At 46.2% G+C, this 25,212-nt stretch overlaps 1 long non-coding RNA gene across 1 annotated transcript in view; it reads right to left on the reverse strand.

Moving 5' to 3' along the window:
* Window positions 1–24,850, reverse strand: part of LOC142783841 (uncharacterized) — a 108,769-nt gene extending 83,919 nt beyond the window's left edge. Inside the window, exon 1 of the long non-coding RNA XR_012888511.1 lies at window positions 22,908–24,850. This is a non-coding gene — a long non-coding RNA (uncharacterized LOC142783841). The remainder of the gene's footprint in view (window positions 1–22,907) is intronic.
* Between the last annotated feature and the right edge of the window lie 362 nt (window positions 24,851–25,212).

Genomic DNA, 25,212 nt, shown 5'->3' on the forward strand with positions numbered 1-25,212 from the left:
CTAGGATTCGTCCACCGAGCGGTGGGTCCCGCCACGAACCGAGAGAACATCGTCGAGCCTCCCATATCCTATCACGAAATCGCTCATCGCCTCGCGCGTCGAAAGAAACCACCGCCGCATCCCAAATTCACTAAACCAGAAGAAATTGCATGGCGCCGCCTCTAAACGAACTCGTTCTCGTGCCTGCAGGTATAAGCACACATTTACCCCGATCTGTTCAGTCTGCATTGCTCAAAATGTGGCTTCGTTGCCTCCCTCTCTATTTTTTTATTTATTTATTGGTACCTCAAGGGTCCCGAGGGACATTACATGAGGGGTGGATATCATGAGTAGAGAGAAAACGATAAACAATATAACAATAAACATCAATAAGACTAAAATACAAAATGTAGATACAAATGGCGGCAATAAAAATAAGACAATCCATTTCACAAAGGCAAGTCCAAAGGCATCAATTCATGTATGTTCGATAGTATATCGGAAGCGTGTTGCATCACGGACAAGTGCAACATCTTTTGGAAGGCCATTCCAGTCGCGGGCAATTCTGACGAAGAATGACTGATGGAATGTAGTGGTGCGGGTACGGGATGGAATTACTGCGTTCAGGTGGCTTGTTCGGGCTGTACGATGAGTCCGTTGAATCAACCGACTGTCACGAGGCATGGTGTGAAAGAATCTGTGGTAGAGGCGAAGGCGTGAGATGCGGCGACGAGAGGCAAGGGGCGCCAGCTCCAGCTTAGACGTTAGAGACGAAACGCTTGTGTGATACAAGTACTCATATACTAATGGGCTGCAGCGAGGATCCACCCCCGCCTGATCTGATCTCTCTCGTATGAGGCGCGGAAAAGTGTACTCCGCGATACGAGCCTAACAGTACAGCTCCGGGCCATACAGCGAGCTAAGGAGGTGGCGGCCAGGCACCGCTTGACTGCCATTTCTTCGTGAATTCTTTTCGCTGAAATGAAGTTGTTTCTCTCTCTGTCCCGTAGTATAGTGCTTAAATTTTCTAGGCGTTGTGAATTGACCATCGGCCCCTCCTCCCCTTCTTGAAGGGGAACCCTCTACCCGTGTATGTCCTTCAGACAATGCCGGCAATGCCAAGGTGGTCAATAATAGTTACGTAGCACCCTGCAGTCAAGTGGGCTTATGAAGTAAGATATATGGTCTAAGCAAGCAGTGGCTACATAACGTATAGTTATTTGCTAAATTTCTTCATTGTAACCGTGGTAACCGAATTCGTATACCCGAATTGTGCACGGATTTTGACTTATACATGCTATCCAATGTTTATTTCTTCTCTGCTAGACCCCTTGCCATTCAGTTCAAAAATAAAAATGCACTTTGATAGCTGATTTTTTATAGTGCGATGAACACTAAAAAAACAAAACAAAACAAGTTGATCTATGCAATTGTGCAAGTGTAATTATTAGGTACGTAGACGCATGTGTCAACGAGAGGAGAGTCTACTGAAAATCACGTGTGGCAATATTTCTGTCTTTCTTTTTTCTTCTTCAGTGCTAATGGTTTTATTGTAAAGGTGTTGCAGGGTAGTGCGCTTACGAAAATGACGAGACGTCTCAGGAGGGGGCGGATCGGTAAACTTATGGAGCGGTCTTGAGAAGAGGTTCCAAACCACAGTGGTTGTTCCATTTTTTTTTTTTTTCATTTTGTCTTCAGCAAGCACGAGCATGCTGGAATTTCGAAAGAAGTCTGAACGCCAAGTTTTCAGGGAGCCAAACAGTTACGAATCCAGTTGTGTTATATGTTCGTGCTATATCAGCAGCAATAGACCTATCTGTTCTAGAAAGTTACGGGTTTCCTTTAATTTGACTTACAGGCACCATCGGCAAGTTTGTCATTTACCTTGTCGCAAAAGTTTCAAATGCGAAGCCTTTGTTAGCGAACTTCGGTGACTATAATCGTATCTATCTATCTATCTATCTATCTATCTATCTATCTATCTATCTATCTATCTATCTATCTATCTATCTATCTATCTATCTATCTATCTATCTATCTATCTGTCTATCTGTCTGTCAGTTTGTTTATCTATCTATCTATCTATCTATCTATCTATCTATCTATCTATCTATCTATCCACCTACGACTTATAACTCTCCTGGCCGTTTAGATAATGGTATCGATACCAAAATTGGTATCGCATAACATGACTGTATAACGAGCGTGGCTAGTCATAACATGAAAATAATAACATGTATGTCATGAATGTCATAATTTGCATTTTATTTTGCTGCTCTCTGGGTGGTTTCGTTCACATGGCATATTTTTACACGTACAACAGCATAATGAAATAGAATATATTATAATGTTGGCCCCTTGAGATTACTCTGGACGAGAGCGCTCAGTTAAGATCGTGATGAGGACAAGATTTCGCTCCGACTCGCCAGCGAAAGACCTAAAGGTGGAGAAGGTACTAACTAAAACGCACGGCTCAATGCGTCTGCGTAAGCGTTTGGTTTCCTTTCTTGTAGCGAACGTACAACTTGTGCTGTGGGAGTATCATGCTCCACCTCAGTAACCGGCCACTTTTAGGCGACATGTTATTTAACCAGGTTAGAGGACATTGGTCCGTTTTGACCACAAACCTCGAACCGGAGAGATAACAGGCTAGTTTTCGAACAGCCCACACGAGGCAAGCGCATTCCTTTTCAGAGGTACTGTATGCCTCTTCCCTGCAGCTCAGTTTCCGACTAAAATACAAAACTGCAGCCTTTCGATTACGTCACTAGAACTAAAAACTTCTGCTCCCTCTTCTTCTGAAGCTTTCAAAAGCAGATTTACGACTGCTTGGCATTGAACGTATGGCTTCAAGTTACTGTGGTAAATTTCGTTGGGCCGCCTTTTCAATTTAACTTCATAATTGGTTTCAGAAAGCTTCAATATTACTTTGGCAGGCCCTTCCCAATGAACATCAAGCTTGTTCCTTTTGGACGGTCGCAGCAACATTACCTGACTACCCGCTTGAAAAGTGCGTTTTTTCACTGATTCGTCGTAGTATTCCTTCGACAACACTTGTGCAGCCTTCATGTGGCTTTCCACAAGATCTTTTGTTTTTCCAAGCCTCTGAAGGAGATCTAGAACATACGAAACTTTATTAGGGTCTTCATCGCGGAACCTCCCAGGACTCGCGTAGCATTCGCATTGGTGTTCTCAAACGCCTGCCATACAAGCGCTGCAGAGCTAAAACCAGTGCTCTATGAGGAGCTGATCTCAAAGCGAACATATCGGGAGGAATACAAGCTTCCCAGTCGTATTTGTGCTCGTATGAAAGAGCTCTCAGTATATGTTTCAGAACAGAATGCATACGCTCTACCGGATTAGATTGCAGGTGATGGATCGAGCTGTTAACTACTTTTATTCCACATTTATCCCCAAAAAAGTAGAGGTAAGGCAGCTGGTAAAGACACTACCGTTGGTGCATTGGATTTCAGAAGTAAATCCTACGCGTGCAAATATATATCGTCGTACTAAATCGAAGCCATGGTTTAATGGTGAGCTGCGACGCCTTACCGGAAACGGAATGGGGTATATACAAAATTTAAGAAAAACCCCACCTCTGAGACTTGCCAGCAACTTAAAACCATCACAAAACTTCTGAAAACAAAAATCTATCATGCGAAAAAAGAATTTTTCAACGATCTGCCTTCTTGATTCAAAACAACAAAAAAGTTGGTCTGGAATCTGGTCAAATGTAATAAAAAAGATGGAGTGCGTATTCCTTCTCTTCAGCATGACGGTAAAGAAATGGAAAATAGCTAAGATAAGGCCAGCTGTTTTAATAATTTTTTTTCTCCATATTTTCGTCGTGTTCGTCAAACAGCGTTTTGTCTACGCCTACTAACAGATGTATGACAGATATTGATGAGGTACCTGTTGATGAAAACGGCATCCAGTGTCTTCTCGAACACTTAGACCCTAGCAAAGCAGGAGGACCGGATGGATTGGAAAGCGGTTTTCTCAGAATGTGTGCACCGTTCATTGCGCCTTTCCTTAAGGTTCTATACACGAAATCATTAAGAACGGGCAGCCTGCCACGCGGCTTGAAGGTGGCATGCGTTGTGCCTGTGTATAAATCAGGTCCTCGTGAACTAGTCCACAATTACAGACCAATATCCCTGACAAGTATAGCCTGAAAAATATTAGAGCACATCTTGTGCAGCAATGTAATGACACACATAACCGATCAAAATCTTCTTAATCCAAGACACCGTGGTTTTAGACGAGGGCTTTCCTGTATAACTCAATTAACAGAATTTGTTCACGAAGTCTGTAGTTCATGGATGAATGCTCCTGTGTTTATTCGATATTTGTAGACTTCAGGAAAGCGTTCGACCTCATAGATCACGGGCTGCTTGTATGTAAGCTACGTTGGTTTAATATCAATGAACAGGTGATAACATGGATTCGAGAATACTTGTCCTTGCGTTCTCAGTACGTAGTGGTAAATGGCGCAAAATCCGGCATGGCTAGCGTAACATCTGGTGTCCCTCAGAGCTCAGTGTTGGGCCCCTTGCTCTTTTTATTATTCATAAATGATGTTCCCGACACCATCGCTTCTTCCATCAGATTGTTTGCTGATGATCTAACAATATATAGGGAAGTTACAAGCGTCGATGATACTGTTCTTTTACGAAATGCTTTAACGAAAATGGAAAACTGGTGCCGTGATTCACATATGCAAATAAACGTGCAGGAAACTGTTTATATGCGTTTCACACAAAAAAAACGTATGGCATCGACACTTTATAGTCTGTCTGGTTCTGCGTTACAAACTGTTTCAGAGTATTAGTACTTGGGCGTATTCCTTACATCATCCATGTGTTGGCACAGGCACGTCGATTACGTTTCTGCAAAGGCATGTAAGGTGTTGGGATTCTTGCGGCGTAACACAAAGCTGTTTCCTCAGCAGGCCCGCGATCTTCTCTACAAGAGCTACGTCAGACCAATATTACAGTATGGGTGCACTGTGTTGGATCCTCCCACAAATGTTGATTGCGGCAAGCTTGAGCGAGTTCAGAACATGGCTGCAAGATACGTTATCGGTAGCTATGAGAGAAACCTTAGCATTACTGCTACAAAGAAAACATTAAAATGGGAGCTTCTAAAAAAAAAGAAGGCAAATTTTGCGCTTGAAGCTTTTTCACAATATATATCATGGCCACACTGGAATAGACCGTAATCAGTATATTCTTATGTATCAAGACGAACAGATCATGAGCTCAAGGTTATATAATATAGCTGCAGGACTAATCTTTTTAAAACCACTTTTTCCCCAAAACTATTTCTAAATGGAATCACCTGCCTACTGACAAGGTCAGCATAATAGATTAGGAAGCTTTTGCGGCCGCTCTTTAACATCTCATTCTGTCTTCAGCTGCAGTCAAATTTTATGCAGTGTTAGTTCTTATCACATCGTTTTTGTATTTTTTATGTTTGTACAGTATAAATTTCATTTTTGTTTTCTCTCTTCGTTTGGGTTAGCTGATCTTTATGTAATTCATGTGTATTGACAGCGATGTATGCCGCTATTTCTCCTTAGTTTTTCACTACCAATGTTCTTGAAATGTATGATTTATAAATCCTCTGTGTACCCCCCCCCCCCCCCCACTGTAATGCCTAAATGGCGCTGTGGGTACGAGTGCAAATAAATATATAGCAGTGCATTCGCGATATGAGGGGCATTGGGCTCCTTAAGTGGTATCGCTTATGGAAATTTTGTGGCTACACAGGACAGGATGTCCCTCTGTGTAGCCGGTCAGGATGTACCGACAAGCTTGCCTCGACTCGGGCAATGGCCCGACGACATCAATTATTAGGCGCTGAAAAGGCTGTCTGATAATTGGCACAAGCTTCATGGGTACCTTCCAGTTGTCCGTAGATTTTCGCGCTCTCTGACAAGTGTCGCATGAGCGTACAAGGTCTTCGATATCCTTTCAGCAATTCGGCCAATAAAACTCGAAGGGAACTCTAGCCTTGGTCTTCTTTATGCCGAGATGTCCTGCCCACGCGTTTTCATGTGCCAGTTTCAATAGTTAACGACGATACTCATGTGGCACCAAGAGCTGCTCACACTTGCGACATTGGACGTTTGTGTAGCTCCGATACAGGAGGCCTGCCTTCTCAGAAAAAGAAACATTCCTTTTCTTTGTTCGCAGCTCTATGCTTTCCATTAGCGCTTTAATTGAGAGGTCCTTACGCTGCTCTAGAATGAGCGTTTCTCGATCTAACCTCGACAGCTCACTCCAACGTTACGCTACAGGCGAAAGCGTAGCACCCCTCTCGCTCTCATCCAATAGCGTCATGTTGTCTCTTCTGCCGACAGAGACGGCTACCACGACGGGCGGCTCGAGTGACTCATCCGGAGAATTTCCTGTCCGAGGCACCATCGCCTTGCCACCAAGGTCACCCAGATCAGCCTCTTTAGCACGTGGTGTTTCACTACACTGAACGAGATCAAGTTACGGCGAAAGCTTCTACGCTTGTGATCACGTGAGGGCTATGTACGCTAAGTTGAAGAAAGATATATCCTGCTCTTTAAGAAGCTGCTCAAAGTAATTAGAAAAAATAACGAAAACGATCGGGAAGCGCGGCGGACACAGCCGCTTCGGTGCGCAACTCAACCGAAGGGGCCTTCAATGACAACCGTAGCGATTGGTAAGCAAGCACTCTGCTCCTCGGTGACTTGCCTGATCCACGCGCATTCTCCTGTAAAGTCGTCCGGAAACACAAACGAAGGATGAACAACGTCCATGGTTGCCGCTGAGTCTCGAAGTGCTCGACGCGTTTTCCCCTTGACATTAATTTTCTGGAGATATGGCTCTAACAACCGCATGTTCTTTTCCGATTCTCAGATTGTTGCGAAAGAAAACTTTTGTTCACAGTTTGCCGCAATGGGCCCTTCCTTTTTGCAGTTGTGGCCGATTAGCGGCTTCCGTTATTCAAACGCCCGTGGGGTATCAGTGCGTTGTTTAGGAACATCACTCGATTTCTACGCTTCCATTTGCCTTTCCCCTACAGTGTCCTTCGTAAGAGACGGGTCCTTCCTGAAATTACGGTGCGGAGTGCGTTTGTGTTCGCCACGTTTTTTTTTTTTTTTGAAAAAAAAAACTCTCACCCTTTTCAACGTGCACTGCCCTACTACGCAACTTTCGGCGAGTATATTACTCCTCAGCTAACTCCGCTGCCTTGTTTAGCTGCACTTCACCAGGCTTATCTTGCAGCCAAAGCTTGGCATCATCCTCGATGCAGCGGTTGAATTGCTCCAATTCAATGCATTCTATCACCTTATCGCGATCGTCATCAACATCTTCGTCCCATGAGCCATTCAATTATTGGCTTTAAGGCGAAACGCGAAGTCCACGTCCACGTGTGACTCATTCCCCTTTTTAGCATACCGGAACCTTTGCCGGAAAGCCTCGAGTGACAACTTATAAAGTTTTAGAAGCACTTCCTTAACTTCATCATAGCTCTCTAACGCTTCTCTCGACAAGCACATTCACGTCGGACACTTCGTCAGGAAGAAGAGCAAACAGGTTCTGCGGCCAAGGAAACCGTTCCAAAGCATTTCGCTCACAGACTTGTTCAAATTTGACGAGATACTTCACCATGTCCTCGCCTACTATGAACGGTGGCAGTTGGTCCCAAATTCTCTGACCTGAACCATCACAGAAGCTACAGTAGGCACCTGCGAACACTGTAACTGCTCGCTTTTCAGCTTCTTCACGTTCGCGAACTTCTCGCCTTTCAGCCTCCTCGCGGCGTGCTTTGATATTCACCCTGGCCTGATTCATTTCCTCAACTGTCACCCTTGCATCCTTCATGATTTCAAGGATCACTTGGTTTCGTTTCAAACGGCCCAAAGTAAGGCCAAGTTCCTCACAAATTTTGATGAATTCCTTCACTTTAAGGCTCTCCATCGTTCACACTAGCATCTTGCTATTTTACCCTGTTAAAAGTTTACTTGCCGTACCTACTATAAGTCGACTAGCAAGACGCGCAAGTCATTTTTAACACTACCGTGTTTACACCCACCGCATTGAATTTGATTTCGAAGCACTCCGACTTGGCGTAAAACAATCAAAGCTCACTCCAATGCTTCACAAAGCCCTTCTCTAAACTACCTGTGCTCGAGCAGTCTAGTGAACTGAGGGGAAAATATGAGGCACTCACCACGCCGATGTCGCTGACGCCGGCCGATCCCGCAGCTGCCATTCACTGTTACGAAGCGCGACGCACACGGTTTCGAAGGTGCCACTGCTACAAAACTCGCCGCTGCCAAGGTCACCAGACAGGCCGACAGCGAAAGGGCTCGAAGAGCAGAGATGTCTTCTAACGCCCTAACGCTGTCGTCTTCTCTCTGACGCATAGGTCAGCTGCTTGGCGAAGCGCCGCGTGATTCTTCATAAGCCCCGGGTAATCATTTACATCATCAACGTCCAATCGAGCTGCCGGCAGGTCACGTCAGAATCCTCCAATGGGGACCTGCCGCTGGGTTCCGTCATGATCCTCAAATCCGAAGCCACTGCGCTGGGTTGCCCCAAGGACAAGTGATTTTGCCACGCATTGAGCAAGACTCGCCAGACTGGATGGCTTCGCTTGTATCGTCGGGCTGCTATCGGGCCCGTGGGATGAGGGAGCTCGCCGTGCGTTGCGTAAGACACACCAGCGCGCGTCAGGTTGGGTGGCGTCGTTGAGATGATGGCGTCAGGCGAGCTCGCTCACGGGCCTTGACACAGATTGAATTTGCAGAGGCGATGGCGTTCGGTCTGGACTTTCAGGCGTAACAGTACTACCAACTCCAGAAGTGATAAGCTGATATGAAGCGCTAGTGCTCGCGAGGATGGTAGCCCTGGATGCTAGTACATTATTCAACTTAGGCGCATGACACCTGCTACAATGAACGTTAACCCGACATCACTACTGTATCGCAGCACTACATATTGCCACAAGCACGGAACGAGGTTTAGCCATGCCAATGCATGTGCCATGGTGTGAAAAAGAAGAGGACTGCTTGTGTGCTCGTGCTATAACATTCGGTTCGGCTCGAGGTCCACTGCTGCTGCTCCTGTGAACTGATGTTGTGGTCTTTCTGTAATCACGTGACATTTTCTGGTGTAGGTGCTGGGTATCTTATGCACTGCAATCAGCTGCAAGGTTCCGACACTAGTCACGATTTGGAAGAACCAGCTGACCTACGGCGTAGCAGGCGACAACTGGGCCTACCTCTTGAACTCGGACCATTTCCCCAACTCGGCAGTACTATGGCTAGTGCGGGAACGCAAACCCAAGAGACATCAATGCTGCCTCCTTCATGGTTCTTCAACGCCCCGCGAACCCTGAAGCCGTTCACGGTGACCCTTACGAGGACGTCGACGACTGGCTTGACGACTACAACCGTTGCGGCAGCGTCAACGAGTGGAACGAGCAGCGAAAGCTTCTGTATGTCTACTTTTACCTCGAGGACTCTGCACGCACTTGGTTCGAAAACCATGAAGCCACTATGACAACCTGGCCAGGGTTTCGCAACCAGTTGCGAAATACCTTCCGAAGCTCTGACCAAAAGGAGTAAGCGGAACGGCTCCTCAATCCTCGAAATCAGCGTCCGAACGAGAGTGTTGCCATGTTCGTTGAGGACATGTCGTGGCTGTTCAGGCGAGCTGACTCCTCAATGACAGAAGAGAAGAAGGTGCGCCTCCTAATGCGGGGAGTGAAAGAGCAGCTGTTCGCTGTACTAGTGCGGAACCCTCCCAGCTCTGTAGAGGATTTCCTCCACGAAGCCACGACATTGGAGAGAATGCTAAGGCAGCGTTCGTATCAGTATGAGCGTCCTGGCAGTCTTTCTTCAGTGTCGTCGGCCCTGCCAACACATGACGTCACGACCATGAGAGACCTTACGGAGCTCGTGCGCAGAATTATGAGCGAGGAGCTGCGAAAGCTGCACGTGGTGTCTTCTCCGCCCCATGTTGCTGCTCTAACGGATGTCGTTCGCGAAGAGGTCCGGTAGCTGGTGCACCCTGTGACGGCTCTGCGTGCAGCCGAGGTCCAACCCATGACGGCCCCGCGTCCAGCCAAAGCTCCGCTTTTGAAGTTTGAAGTTTATTCATCATCATTAAAGCATACATCTTTATCAATGGTTTAATGGGAAGGGAGGGGTGAAAAGGCAACTAAATGCCTGACAATGCGCCAATCCCCGCCCAGACCAAAATAATGCACAACACTCAGTACATCTTTAGAGCATGAACCAAATTTAATACAGTGAGAGAAAAAAATTGAGAAAAGAAGATACAGCGAAAATAAAGAGAGAGCAGTGGGAGAAGAGATAAGACATTCCAAAACACTTGTACATGCACTTCTTACACATACACAATAACGTACGCGGAAGCAATGCGTACTCCTGCACCGGCTGTTGGCTATCTATCCCGTCTGTCCACCCTGCAGACGGCGCCGTCATTATACTCAGGAACACCGCAGTACGGCGATCCACCCCTCCGGTGGGTCGCCGTACGAAAATCCAGTGTATGGCGTGCTCCCGATAACCGGCCTCTATGTTACCACTGTGGTGAACCAGGTCACATCTACCGTGAGTGCGCGTACAGTCACATGGGTCTTCCTGGCTTTCGTACGGATGCTCGTCGACCCAGAGATGGTGAGCGGCCCCGTTCTATCGCCGAATATTTGGCAAGCCAGCAATCCTCAACCCTTCCGCGTCGCCAATTCCGCTCACCGTCTTCGTTCCACGTCACCTGGACAACAATCAACCTTTGCGGACGTCCTTGCAGGAAGATCACCTGGATCCACAAGCCCGCGCCGGGGAAACTAAGAACAGCGACCTCTGGGGGTGAGGCCGCTGTTGATCGACCGTTACATGACCCACCCCCGAACTGCCTGCCGACATCCGGCGACATCCTTTTACCGACGAGTGCTATCGACGACAAACGCGTCTCTGCTCGCATATCTGTCCTTGTCGACAACCACCCGCTAACCGCTCTGGTAGATACGGGTGCCGATTATTCCGTTATAAGCGTTGACCTTGCTGCACAGCTAAAAAAGGTAACGACACCTTGGGGACATGGAACCAACCTTCGGACAGCGGGAGGTCACCTATTGACACCGCTGGGAATATGCACTGCCCGCCTCCGAATTCATGAGCCGACATACATTGCTTCCTTCGTCGTATTGCGCGAATGCTCCCAAAACCTAATTCTCGGAATGGATTTTCTCCGTAAGCATGGAGCCGTTATTAACCTTCGCGATCTGCTCATAACGTTCTCTAAAGACCATACAGCCCTACAAAAGAATGCAGTTGCGCAGACCACAACACTTCGAATTGCTGACGACAACATCGCACTTCCGCCGCGAGCCAGTATGTTGATAACTGTGGAGAGCGACTGTGACAACAAGAGTAGTGGCATCGCGGAAACTAACCTCTCGGTGCTCTTGGCTCGGCAGATTTGTGTCGCGCGCGCTATCGTCCAACTGAAACATCGGATAACTCAGCTTTTGATCACTAATTTTGGCGGCCAGTACCAACACTTGGCAAAGCGAACAGCGATCGCGAACTTTGAAGCCATTGATGATGAAGAATGTTCCACTATCGCTCCGATTGCCACTGCTGCCGAAGGTGACACTGCATTAGCCAGTACAGTTGACGTGAATTGCCAGCTATCCTCTGCGCAGCAGCAGCAGATACTCCATCACAACCATTTGAACGAATCGGCATGGACATGCTTGGGCCCTTCCCGAAGTCAAATGATAGCAACCGCTGGATCGTAGTCACTACTTACTATTTAACAAGGTACTGCGAAATGAAATCCATACAACGAGGCACTGCCAATGAGATTGCGTATTTTTTTATCAACAACACCATCCTCCGCCATGGAGCGCCAACAGTTCTTATCACTGACCGTGGAACAGCTTTTAAAGCACAATTGATGCAAGACGTCATGAGACTTAGTGGAACAGCTCATCGCAAAACGAGTGCATACCATCTACAAACCAATGGTCTGACGGAGAGATTAAACAAGACGCTCGCTGACATGCTATGTACGTCGACCGCGATCACAAAAACTAGGATGAGATTTTGCCATATGTTATGTTCGCTTACAACACTGCGGTCCAGGAGACTACGGGTTTCACTGCTTCCGGTTGCTTCACGGCCGAGAATCAATTACGATGCTAGATGCCACGCTCTTGCCTGACAGGACCGATATTCCTACTGATGCGAACGGCTTTATCCGGCTCGCCGACGCGGCCCGCCAGCTTGCACTCGAGCGGGTCCGAAAACAACAACGCATGGACTCGCAGAGGTACAACTCCCGTCATCGCCACGTTCTTTACCAACCCGGTGATCTGATGTGGCTGTGGATCCCCGTTCGCCAAGGGGCCACTCAGAAAAGTTACTTCACCGCTACTTCGGTCCTTATAGAGTACTACGGCGCCTCACAGATGTCAACTACGAAATTCTGCTTGAAGACACAGCTCGGCAATCTCGATGTTCCCAGCAGGCCCACATTGTTCATGTGTCACGTATGAAGCCACACTACCCCTGAGCCACCTGACACCGCTTCATCATACGTCTTTGTGCATGTACGCGATTACTTTACCTTTTAATTGGCATAGATCATCAGGGTGGTACTTTTTTTTTCGAAGGGGGGTAATGCCTCAGGCATGGAATGAGGTTTAGCCATGCCAGTGCGAGCATGTGCCATGGTGTGAAAAAAAAGACTGTTTTTATGCGCGGGCTCTAACGTTCGGTGCGGCTCGACGTCCAGTGCTGCTGCTCCTGTGAACAGACGTTCTGGTCTTTCTGTAATCGCGTGACAAATGTAAGGTTCATAAAATTGGATAGCCAGTATGGCAACCACAATTGACGTTTCACAAACAACAGGGTCTATTTGAAATGTAGTTCAGATACCTGGCGTGGCTTTGTGGTAGAATGTCTTATTGGCATGCCCAATGCTTGGGTTCAACTCCTGATGTGACTCTGACATTTATTCTTTGCATTCGTCGTGTCAGCGCTGCCAATGTCAAGTTTTTCTCGCACGTTGAAACTACCACTGTGTGTTCTCGTAGTTGCTGGGTAGACTCTAAGTGTCAATCACGTGTGGTACATACCCACATACCAGTGGCTCATACCCGCCTGCGGGTGTTACTGTCTGGCGGAAGGTGTGCACGGGGTAGGCCACGGGATTATAATGATAGACGGATTTAGAAGCGGGTCTGCAGCATCCGTATGGACGCAGCCTCCCATTACAAACTGCTGGCAGGCTGCGTTCATACGGCTGCTGCAGACGGGCAACTAAATCAGTCTAATATTCATGTCTTGGCCATCTTATCATGTTCATCAAACTATTTTATCATCCCATATCAATTTAGTTCACGCCAAGTTACGGGGGTGATCACGAGAGCACCCAGACGTAAGCGGCTAGATAGATGTCTAGATAGAAGGATTTACACGTAGATAGATGCCAAAAGTGCTTGAAGTACGCAAAGAGATGCTTCGCACTAAAAATTTTCGTGAATGATACAATATATGCATCAGACCTATTTCGTTCGTGTGGCCCTTCTCAAGCGTGTCAAGTCAGTTTATGCTTTGCTGACCAGCAACTGCACTGCCAGCTTTCTACTTTTTAACGAACCTGTGTTATTCGTGCATTAGTAGCAGTAGTGGCTGCGCAGCAAGCTGCTTTATGACAAAGTAGCTGTGAGCAACAGCGTTATCACTAGGTAGAGTTGTCGTTCTCGCTCGAACTACTTCCCGACACCGTATAGCCCTCACAAGTGGCAGAACGTTATAGTCTTGTGCGCTGTGAGCCCGTCTCTGCATTTAGGACAATTTAACTCTTCCAAGGTCCCGTACATTGCATATCTTGCTACGTTGACCAGAAAGTCCTGCATCTTCGACAAAATTTCGTTTCTGTCGCATCGTTGCAACTAGGATGTATTTACCTAATTTAATACGCCTTACTAATAAATACTCGTCAGTGGAAGTTGTCGGCAAGGTGCTCTACAGGCTTACTCTTAAATTTTCGGCAATTGCAGCTTTGAGAACGTTCACCGAAAATGCGGGTGTATAAGTGCAATCTGTGTGACAATATTTTTGTTAATCAGTGGGTCATTTTCTTGAAGTGCTGAAGGAGAAAAAGGATGCATTTTTTAAGGTGAATAGCCCCAACAAGGGAAACAGAGAAGTAGGAAGATACAGGACAAGCGCTGTGAATGACTCGTTACCCACTTGCCCAATTTTCAATACTACTTAGAAAGAGGATGTATCAGAGTGATTTGTGCGCTTTGAACGATTGGTACGAGTGCCGAAGTATTGATCAATAGTAGCTCAGATCTAACGGTTCTTCATTGTAAATGATTGATTGATATGTAGGGTTTAACGTCCCAAAACCACTATATGATTATGAGAGACGCCGTAGCGGAGGGCTCCGGAAATTTCTACCGCCTGGGGTTCTTTAACGTGCACCCAAATCTGAGCACACGAGCCCTATAACATTTTCGCCTCCATCAGAAATGCAGCCGCCGCAGCCGGGATTCAAACCCGCGACCAGCGGGTCAGCAGCCGAGTACCTTAGCCACTAGACCACCGCGGCGGGGCATATTCTTAATTGTATCTTGTGGTAATTTTGTATTAAATGCCAAGAATTTTTAATGAACTTCGGCGAGTTTGAGCGTATCTATCTATCTACCTATCTATCTATCTATCTATCTATCTATCTATCTATCTATCTATCTATCCACCTACGACTTTTAACTCTCCTGGCCATTTAGATAATGGTATAGATACCAAAATTGGTATCTCATAAGATGACTGTATGACGAGCGTGACTAGTCATAACATGAAAATCACAACATGTACGTCATGAATGTCATAATTTACATTTTACTGTCTTACTGCTCTCTGGGTCATAGCCGCCTACGACATTTAGCTCTCCTGGCCGTTTCGGTAATGATATCAATACCAAAATTGGTATATCATAACAAGACTATATGAAGAACTTATATGACTAGTCATAACATGAAAATTATGACATGTATGCCATGAATGCCATAATTTACATGTCATGATCCTGCAGCTCTTGCGGTGGTTTCACTCACATGGCATGTTGCAAAACTGGTATGGTATGAAATGATTGCATGGGAAACACAAGCGACAAATTCTAATATGAAAATCATGACATGCGTGCCATGTAACATTATGACTACATGCTACACTCATGAAGCGCTCGCGGCTGTTTAGCCAGCTTCACATTACCAAACTGGTATTACGCGACGCGAACGGACGACATAGGTGAATGACACATCCAAACATGATAATCACAACATGCGTGTCATGTGATAACATGACTACATACCACACTCATGATGCGCTCACGGCCGTTTCGCTAGCTTCACATATGTCAAACTTGGTATTACGTGACGCCAATGAATGACGAAGGTATGTGACTGGTGCAAACATAATATACATGATATGCACATCATGTGAGAACATTACTACATGCCACAGTCAAGGCGCCAATACATTTCGACGTGACGCCATGCGCGTGCTCGCCGGCTTTCATTTCGTCGCGTCACGCCGGCGTTGCCACGCCAGGCGCCAGTCCTGCCATTTACTGGCAGTGCGCGCCGCACTGCGTTGCTTTCGCGCATGCGCGCTTCAGCGCGTGCGGCGTCCCTCCGTCACGAGAAGAGGAGACGCAGTGCTGCCTGGGTAACGCGTCGGTGTGAAATGCAGCATGTCTCATTTCGCACCGGTTGCCGTCGGGCTGCGCCGACGGACGCTGGTCGTGCCTGGCTTCAGACTATAGAGTGCTCGCGTTTTGCTAACGTAGCGTCACTGTGCCCAGCGTGCGCGCACGTCAATGCTACATACGAGTATATTGGGCCATTCATGATGCGCTCGCGGCCGTTTCGCTAGCTCCACATATACCGCATTTGGTGTTACGTGACATCAACTGATGACGAAATATATGACTGGTGCAAGCATGATAATCCTGACACACATGTCATGTAAGAACATGACAACATACCATGCTCATAGCGTGCTCGCGGCCGTTTCGCTAGCTTTACATATACTAAATTTGGTATCACGTGACGTGAATATATGACGATGTTAAACGACACATCCAAACATGATAGTCATGACACGGAAGTCATGTACGGCTTCATTTACCTTCACCTCGAAACGTTGTGCTGATTTTAAAGTGATATATTAACATTTCTCATTCATGCTTCGCATATGATCGATTCCCACTGTACGTGGAATCTGCCAATTTTTTCGTCTAGTATGTGAAATCTTAACAGTCTTCATATGTAAGGAGACAGAAAAAAATATTGGCAGCATATCCACGGAGTGAATGATGGAGAATGGGGCAAAGCATTCGTCCGTCCATTCGTTCTTGCTTCGTCCGTCCATGCGTCCGTCTGTGTGACCATCCATGCGTCCATCCGCCCGTCCGTGCGTGCGTCTGTTCGTGCGTCCGTCCCCGCGTTCGTCCATGCATCCACCCCTGCGTCCGTTCATGCGTCAATCCATGCATCTGTCTGTGTGTCCGTTCGTCCACCTATTCAACACTCCAAGTACCACCCTCTCGCATCTTTTCATCATATATTTCCCATATAGAAGCACCGCCATTCAGCGGACATTCCAAGGACTAAACGAGAGGTGGCACACGCACACTTTCTTATGGCTTGCGCTTCGGGTTTACTTTCCACCTTTAGTCACCTCGAGTTCATAGTATATACTAGTTTACTGTATTCATTGCACTGCGGCCTAACGCTCGCTATATACTTCTAAAACCAGGAGGTTACGCCCAGCGAGTATAACGTAGCAACCTTTTCCTGTCAGATAGTGCTCAATGTACATGCCAGTGGTTGCTGGTGGGAAATGAGAGACAGGAGAATTCTGCTTTTACTTTCTTACGGCTTGCGCTTCGTATCTACTTCCCACCTTTAACCACCTCGAGTTCATGGTATATACTAGTTCATTGTATTCATGACACTGCGGCTCATCCTCGCTACACCTTTCTAAAACTAAGGAGGTTACACCCGGCGAGTATAACGTAGCAACCATTTCTTGTCAGATAGTACTCACTGTACATGGTAATGGCTGCTAATGGGAATTGCAGCGTGCGCGTTAACTAAAAGCAGAATGCTCCTGTCTCTCATTCCCCTCTAGCAGCCATTAGCATGTACATTGGTCACTATTTTTTATTGTTCAACAACGCACAGAAGAAATCTCCCACCGGCAACACCTTGGAGGTCAAAATGTAACAATTGTTACACACTACGACTACGAGTGACGAACGGGTGCCGCTATAAAAAACTTCGCCCCTAAAAAATGTTGCGTCCTCTTTGAAGCAGCGCTACGTACGTATCATTCGCACGGCATGTCAGCATCTTCCCTTTCACAATTTCGAACCTCATAGGCACGCAAACACTGAAAGGAACACGCGAAACACGAGCGGCTGAACCACGAAGAAATCCACATTACTAAAGACGCGGCGGGGAACGCTGGTCTAGTGGGTGCGTGACGAAGGCGCAAATTTTCGGCGTACCGAAACCACTTGCCCCTTGATGACACCGCCCCACGTGCTGACGTGGTGCGAGTGGAAAGGATTCATAACTCAGCCCTCCTCTTTCACGGCAACTAGACTTATTAATAAGGTAAACTATGAAGCCTGGAGATATAGTCCATGCCTCTTCGACCCATTTTATCATATTTAATTGAACCACGTTCGGCGAACGTTCGAACTCACACAAAACAACTTGATTTTTCATTTCATAGGCGGAGCTACCACCGAAAAACGCCTGTGTGATTTATGTTCCATTGAAAAGATTTTGTTTGAAGCACTGAGTGGTCAAGTCAGAAAGCACAAGTAGATACAAGGCACAATATGCATTTACTTATGTGGAGTACTCGTTGGCAGTTAGCGTCTAAAAGGGAAAAAAAGCGATTTTCTACAGAACTGGCAAGAAGAAAAACTAGCTAAATTCACAGCTGCCTCGTATAGTATCCTAATAAAGATAAATGAATTTTCTCTTCAAAGTGGCCAGCTGCTTCATTATATAGAAGTTCAGAGTATCAGCTTGTATAGTTTTGTCACTTGATCGGTAATGCGTGACCACATACAGCCATAAACCTCCGCATTGACACAATAATAATTCACATAGTTTTCATCAGAGCCCAAAGCAAACCTGCATGGAAAGCAAGTGCATTGTAGAGTACACAGCCACTAAATATTATTATTCTGCTTTTTAAAGAAAAGAAAATATTCTTCAAAACCTTTCATTATTCAGCCCATTTTAACTGGAGCGTAAATAGCTTATTGATTAGTTTACGTCAGATATCTCGTCATAGAAACCTTGAACAGCACTTCGTCTAAAGGCACATTACATTTCGATTTGTTATGTTGAATAGTTTTGCCGTACTCGCAGAGGCTTGTTGCAAAAACGCATTTTGTTGCTCACACTATTTTCGTTGCTATAAGATAATATCTTCCAACCACGCATTAACACTAGATGCCATTAAAGAGCAAGGATCATAAGCTTTCTGAATTAGCTGAATTTACGTTTTTTGCCAAGCGCAGGGAGCACAGTCCATCCGCAAACAATGCGTAAAATGCAAGGCGGTTACTGCCGATGTGGGACCGCGACCTTAAAGGGCCACTCACCAGGCCCGATACCAAATTTTAGTGAGACAGTGGAAGTTGTTGGGTGTCCGATGAGGAACATTCTGCCACAATAATTTTTTGAATAGGTTTGTCACGAGCGGAGAAAACTGGTTTTTTGAAGCGGCGTGAAACGGGGATGAGAGGAGGCGAGCTCGAAACCCTTGCCGCTCCTCCGCGTAGCCTTCGCAAGCCAAATCCCTTCCCCACCCTCTCCGGCATCCGACCAAGAGGTGACGTGCGCATGACGTGCCCAAACAAGTCCAACTCCCGAGCACACGAGCGGCGTTACTTTGTTGACCAGCGTTACTTTGCGGTCTTCTGCCCGTTTCTGCGGGATGGTTTGGAAACGCTGGCTTTGACGCGGTAGAATAGATGAGCACAATGAGTGCACGAACGCGTAGGAGCGTTCCACAGCGGTCGTCTGCTCGATGCGCTGACTACGGGTATCCTTCTAGCACACTCTACCGCGGGTACACGAACGCATGCAAAACGCCGACACATAAGCCCTGCATCTCGTTACAATTCACGGGAGAAAAATTGAAAAAAGACGCTCACATTCCCTTATTGCTTCTCATTATTTATTTATAGCTCTATTAATATTTTCAAGCCACAAATTACGTAAACTATGCATGCCATGTTAAATAATTTTCGCCATGTCACGTGCCACTGTTTGCAACGTCAAAGCAGAGTCGTCTACGCAGAGAACCAACGTCACTGGATTGCAGTGTACGTAGGGCCGTGTATTCATACGCGCACGTCATGCCTTCATTCTCTGGTCGCGCGCCAGCAGAAGGGAGAGGAAGCAGCGGTCATCTTGAAATTTGACCCATTTCTACGGCACGTAGTGTTGCGAATTTCGGCAGACGTGATCATGAGCGTCTCGTCTACGCATTGCGCTGTCAGCTCGAAATTGTCAAACCTGGTGAGTGGCCCTTCAAGACACGACCAGTTATCTTCATTCAAGCAACCTAGAGATGCGTAACGCTGCATTAGAAAACAATAACGAAAAGGTATCATTCCCGAGACGGCCGAAACCAAAAGCTGTGCAATGATACATCAGATATTAACGCGTGGAACATACGCTTTTATGTACGTCTGAAATTATTCCAGCTCGAATTATCTATGTTCGACCCGAAGTATTGAGACGTGCAGTATGGATGCGCCCGTCTTTCTTCATATGAGCGCATAATGCACCCAGTGAAGCGAACTAATTAGCAAAATATAAAAATGTGAAGACAGTACCCGCAGATTCGATGGTTACACTAGATATGGAGTGAAAAAATATATGGAATACGTAGGAGCACGACATTTATATTCTTAATTGCGGGCTTGCTCATACAGGTTGTTTTATAACTGATAACTACACTATAAGCTAAAGGTGCACATGCACCAATAACATTTAGCTCTTAAGTCAGCTTGGGCATATATATGCACATGCAAATTAGATTTTGTACAGATGTAGGTAGGCGATCGTATGGCATTATTGCCGCAACATACCATTTTCAAGCAATGCCAGAATCCCCCCCCCCCCCCGCGGGCGTGCGAATCACTATGGGAAAAGTGTGTACGTTGATTGCGTCGACGTCACCCGTTGGCGCCGTGAGACACGTCGCCGCTTTTTACTATAAATAAAATACCCGTCTGAACGCGCTTGCATGTATCTCTGCGAAAGGAATCGGTGTGTATATATCACTCAGTCAGTATATTCCGATGTTTGGACCTCTTTAACATATACAGGCGCCGCCATATTGCCTTGCAAGTGGCGCCGTCCCTGGTCTGGGAGCATTGCACTGCAGCATGCAAAGAGCTACCCTGTTTATAAGGAAGGTATTCGTATGGTTGCAATTGCAGTCGTTTTTTTTTTCGTTCTGGCATGCTGAAATTCGTATCGTAAGTATAAAATGAGTCTTTCCATTCGTTCAGGGTGAACTATGATAATAAGCGACGACGTAAACTTGTCGTAAGTTGTCGGTGTCATATGTTTTCGGCACTATTTCAGTTGGAGAAACTAAGAACATTTCGACCAATTCAAGCAGGGCAAACAAGTGCAGACACCCTTTCAAGATACAGTCATTTTTTTTCTGGGCTGTAATATTTAAGTTTATTTTTTCACTGGGGCTCTGGCCTGGCTGTCGCAGCGACTACCGTCCGTAGTATGTGATCGTGCGCGAGTGCGCAGTTGCGATTTCTCGGCGATTACGGCACTTGTTTGTTGCTCTCGAACTGTTCTCCGTCTTTTACTCGAACTTTTTTGAACGCTTATTAAAAGCTTGTTTATTGATAAACAGTGTAGACGAAATTAGACCTGATGGTGCTGGCACACAAAAAATTGGCAGATCCTACGTACAGTGGAAATCGATTATATGCGAAGCTCGAATGAGAAAGGTTCATATGTCACTTTAAAGCCAGCATAACGTTACGAGGCGGAGGTAAATGATGCCATACATGACTTCCGTGTCATGATTATTATGTTTGGACGTGTCGTTTACTTTCATCATCTATTCACGTCATGTGACACAAAATTTAGTTTATGTGGAGCAAGCGATACGGCCGCGAGCACGCTACGAGCGTGGTACGTAGTCATGTTCTTACATGACACGCGTGTCAGTATTATCATGTTTGCACCAGTCGCACACTTTTGTCATCAATTGACGTCCCGTAACACCAAAGTTGGTATACGCGGAGCTAGCAAAATGGCCACGAGTGCATATTGAAGGGCCCAATACACTCCAATGTTGCGTTGACGCGCGCGCACACTGGGCACAGCGACGCTGCGTTAGCGAAACGCGAGAACTCTACAGTCTGACGCCAGGTGTGACCAGCACGACCAGCGTCCGTCGGCGCGGCCCGACGGCAACCAGCGCGAAATGAGGCATGCTCCATATCGCGCCGATGCGTTACCCAGGCAACACTGCGTCTCCCTCTCTTCGTGACAGAGACACGCCGGACGCGCATGCGTCAAAGCAACGCAGCGCGGTGCACGCCTGCAAGTATATGGCAGGACCGGCGCCTGGCGTGGCAACGACGGCGTGACGCGACGAAATGAAAGCCGGCGAACACGTGCACCGCGTCACGTCGAAATGTATTGGCGCCTTGACTGTGGCATGTAGTCATGTTCTCATATGACACACATCTTGTTATTATCATGTTTGCACCAGTCACATACTTTCGTCACCCATTGACGTCACGTAATACCAAGTTTGGCATATGTGAAGCTAGCGAAACGGCCGCGATCACATCATGAGTGTTGCATGTAGTCATGTAGTTACATGGCACACATGTCATCATTATCGATAATGTTTGGATGTGTCATTTATCTATGTTGTCTGTTCGCGTCGCGTAACATCGAGTTTGGTACATGCGAAGCTAGCGAAACGGCCGTGAGCGCATCGTGAGCGTTGCATGTAGTGATGTTGTTACATGACACGCATCTCATGTTTATCATCTTTGCACCACAATCATATCTTTGTCATCCATTCACGTCCCGTAATACCAAATTTGGTATAAGTTAAGCAAGTGAAACGGCCGCCAGCGCATCATGAGCCTGGCATGTAGTCATGTTGTTACATCACACGCATCTCATGATTGTCATGTTTGCACCAGTCGCATACCTTCGTCCTCCATTCACGTACGGTAATACCGAAATTGGTATATGTGACGCTAGCGAAACGGCCGCAAGCGCATCGTGAGCGTGGTATGTAGTCACGTTGGAGTCTAACGATAGTGTTCACCATGCAATCATGTCATACCAAATCAGTTTTGCAACATGCCATGTGAGTGAAACCACCACAAGAACTGCAGGACCATGAAACGTAAATCATGACATCCATGACATCCATGTCATGATTTTCATGTTATGAGTAGTCAAATATGATCTTCATGCAGTCATGTTATGTGATACCAAGTTTTGTATCGATACCATTATCGAAACGGCCAGGATAGCTAAAAGTCATTGGCGGCTAGATAAATAGATAAATAGATAGATAGATAGATAGATAGATAGATAGATAGACAGATAGATAAATAGATAGATAGATAGATAGATAGATAGATAGATAGATAGATAGATAGATAGATAGATAGATAGATAGATAGATAGATAGATAGATAGATAGATAGATAGATAGATAGATAGATGGATAGATATGCTGAAAGTCACCGAAGTTCGCTAAGAAATGCTTGGCATTTAAAAGCCATGCTGAGACTTACATGCTAGCACACTTGTTTTTCTTTTTAGAGTCGTGGCGTTTGGCTTGTGGCGGTGATAAAGTGAAGATAGTTGAAGTTTCTTCTACTGATGAGGCACGAAGCGCACCCAGCGGGCTTGAGCCTATAAATGGGATAATATCAATTTTGTGTTTATTTTTTTAGTATAATTTTGTCGACCAGTTGTATGGCTTTTGCAAAATCTTGGCGGTCGTTCGTAAAGCTAAGCAAAGAAATTTACAGACATAGAAACCGTAGACAACCGCAACACGTGGTTTATATTGTGTTGCGTTAGAAGACTATTAACTATGTTGTATATCATCACGGTTATTAACCACGCAAACAATTGTCTTCCTGAGGTAGTAAGTAGGTATTAGTAAAATAGTATGCCACACGAAGTGGCATACTTTTTTTTTTACGATTCAACTTTCACATCGCACAGCGTGTACGCACATCCCGCCGTCTTAAGACACACACTACGAGGATCCCGCCACGTAATTCTCATGTAAAACTCAGTGAATATTTGGGTTGCACAAGGCCGGTGCGCCGAAGAAATTAAATGTCTCATGCCGGTTACCCCGCTTCGTCCGTGTTAATATAGCCACATCAACCACACTGATCACCGTGTTGAGCCGAGCTGCGAGGCTAATTGTTTTGACCAAACCTATATCATCATAAATATAAAAGTGAAACGAAGCGAAAGCAACACAGCTGGTTGATATGTGGGATTTAACGTCCCCAAACCACTATATGATTATGACAGACGCCGTAGCAGACACCTGCATGCATTAAATGTCCTCAGGGGGACATGGTGTAGAGCTGGTACAGAAAATCGCACAAGTTAATAAAATTTCTTCTTTGCAAAAAAAAAAGTGATGCCGAAGTTTGGCAACAGTTGCCTTCTTGAAGAGGCTATAACATATCTTATAAATGGAGTAAAAGCGAGGATGGGTACGTCCTTTAGCGGTTGGCCAAATCCTTTCTTGCTAAGCCGCGAATAGGCTCCGGTGGCCACTCTTGACATAGTAATCTAGTGTCTAGAAATATACTGCCTAGTGTGCTGAGCGCGCGCATTCCGTACGAGAGAGGGTGGCCGCGCATGCGATGACTGCACTCAGATGCCACAAGCGGCGCTGCGTGCCGAGAGGGTGCACGAACACGCGAAATTCCTCTCGTCTTCTGCTGCCGGAGCCTCGCCACGTTTAAAATCAGTGTGTGATAGCTGCCATCTGATTTACTGTGAAGTTCGACGGCGCCATATGTACACTGCAACATCTTGAGATGGTAAAAGCTAAGCGACAATGCAAAGAAAGGACGTGTATTGTGCCGCTGTGTCAAAGAAGTTATCTGTTGAATAAGGAAAAGGTGTCTTGTTTCCCGCACTAACGGATCCAGTACGGTTTCCTGAATGCAAAAGTAGGATCAAGAGGGCAGACAGAAGGCTGAATCCGAAGGCTGTCTTGTGAGGAAAGCATTCTGAGAGTGACACCACCGAACTATCTTTTCGGATAAGGGTGAACGATGTCGAGAATGAAATTACCGTTCGGGCCAAATTTCGAATAATATTATTCATCTAAAAAATCGAAAATACCCTTTCGAATTTCATTCACACAGTTTTTCTCCCATGTCAACGTCGGACTCCCTTTCCAACAACGTTTTGAGTATCATAATTAGCGAGTGTCAGGTTATTCATTGGCATGTTATCAATTTTTTTTTTGTTTTCACTCGAATCCTAATGGAATGCAGGCTAAGAGGTAAAGGTTTTAGGGCCTTCTGCGATAATTCTCGTTATTAAGAACAAAGCACATTTTAAAAAATAACTCAGGTGGTTATACTGTCAATCATCCGTCCGTTCGTCTGTCTGTCTGCCTGTCCGACTGTCTGTCTGTCCATCCGTCCATCTTTCCGTCCGTCTGTCTGTCTGTCCATGTGTCCTTCTGCCTGCCTGCCTGCCTGCCTGCCTGCCTGGCCTGCCCGCCCGCCCGCCCGCCCGCCCGCCCGCCCGCCCGCCCGTCCGCCCGCCCGTCTGTCTGTCTGTCTGTCTGTCTGTCTGTCTGTCTGTCTGTCTATAGAATCGCCTACGTCTGGGTGCCCTCACAATCACCCCCTTAACTTAGGGTCTTCGAAATACTTTACAAGAAGAGCTGAATAATCCTGAAACGCCAATACTGGTCCCAGTGTTGCCTATCCAATTTCTTGCATATATTTAGGGCCACTTATGTTTCACTTATTAAGAAACACAGAAGCGTCACCTTGCATAGCATTGATTCCCAAGTTACATGGGATCTGCATCTTTTTTTTTTCTTGC

Source organism: Rhipicephalus microplus, unplaced genomic scaffold, assembly GCF_043290135.1.
Source record: "Rhipicephalus microplus isolate Deutch F79 unplaced genomic scaffold, USDA_Rmic scaffold_12, whole genome shotgun sequence".
NCBI lineage: Eukaryota > Metazoa > Arthropoda > Arachnida > Ixodida > Ixodidae > Rhipicephalus > Rhipicephalus microplus.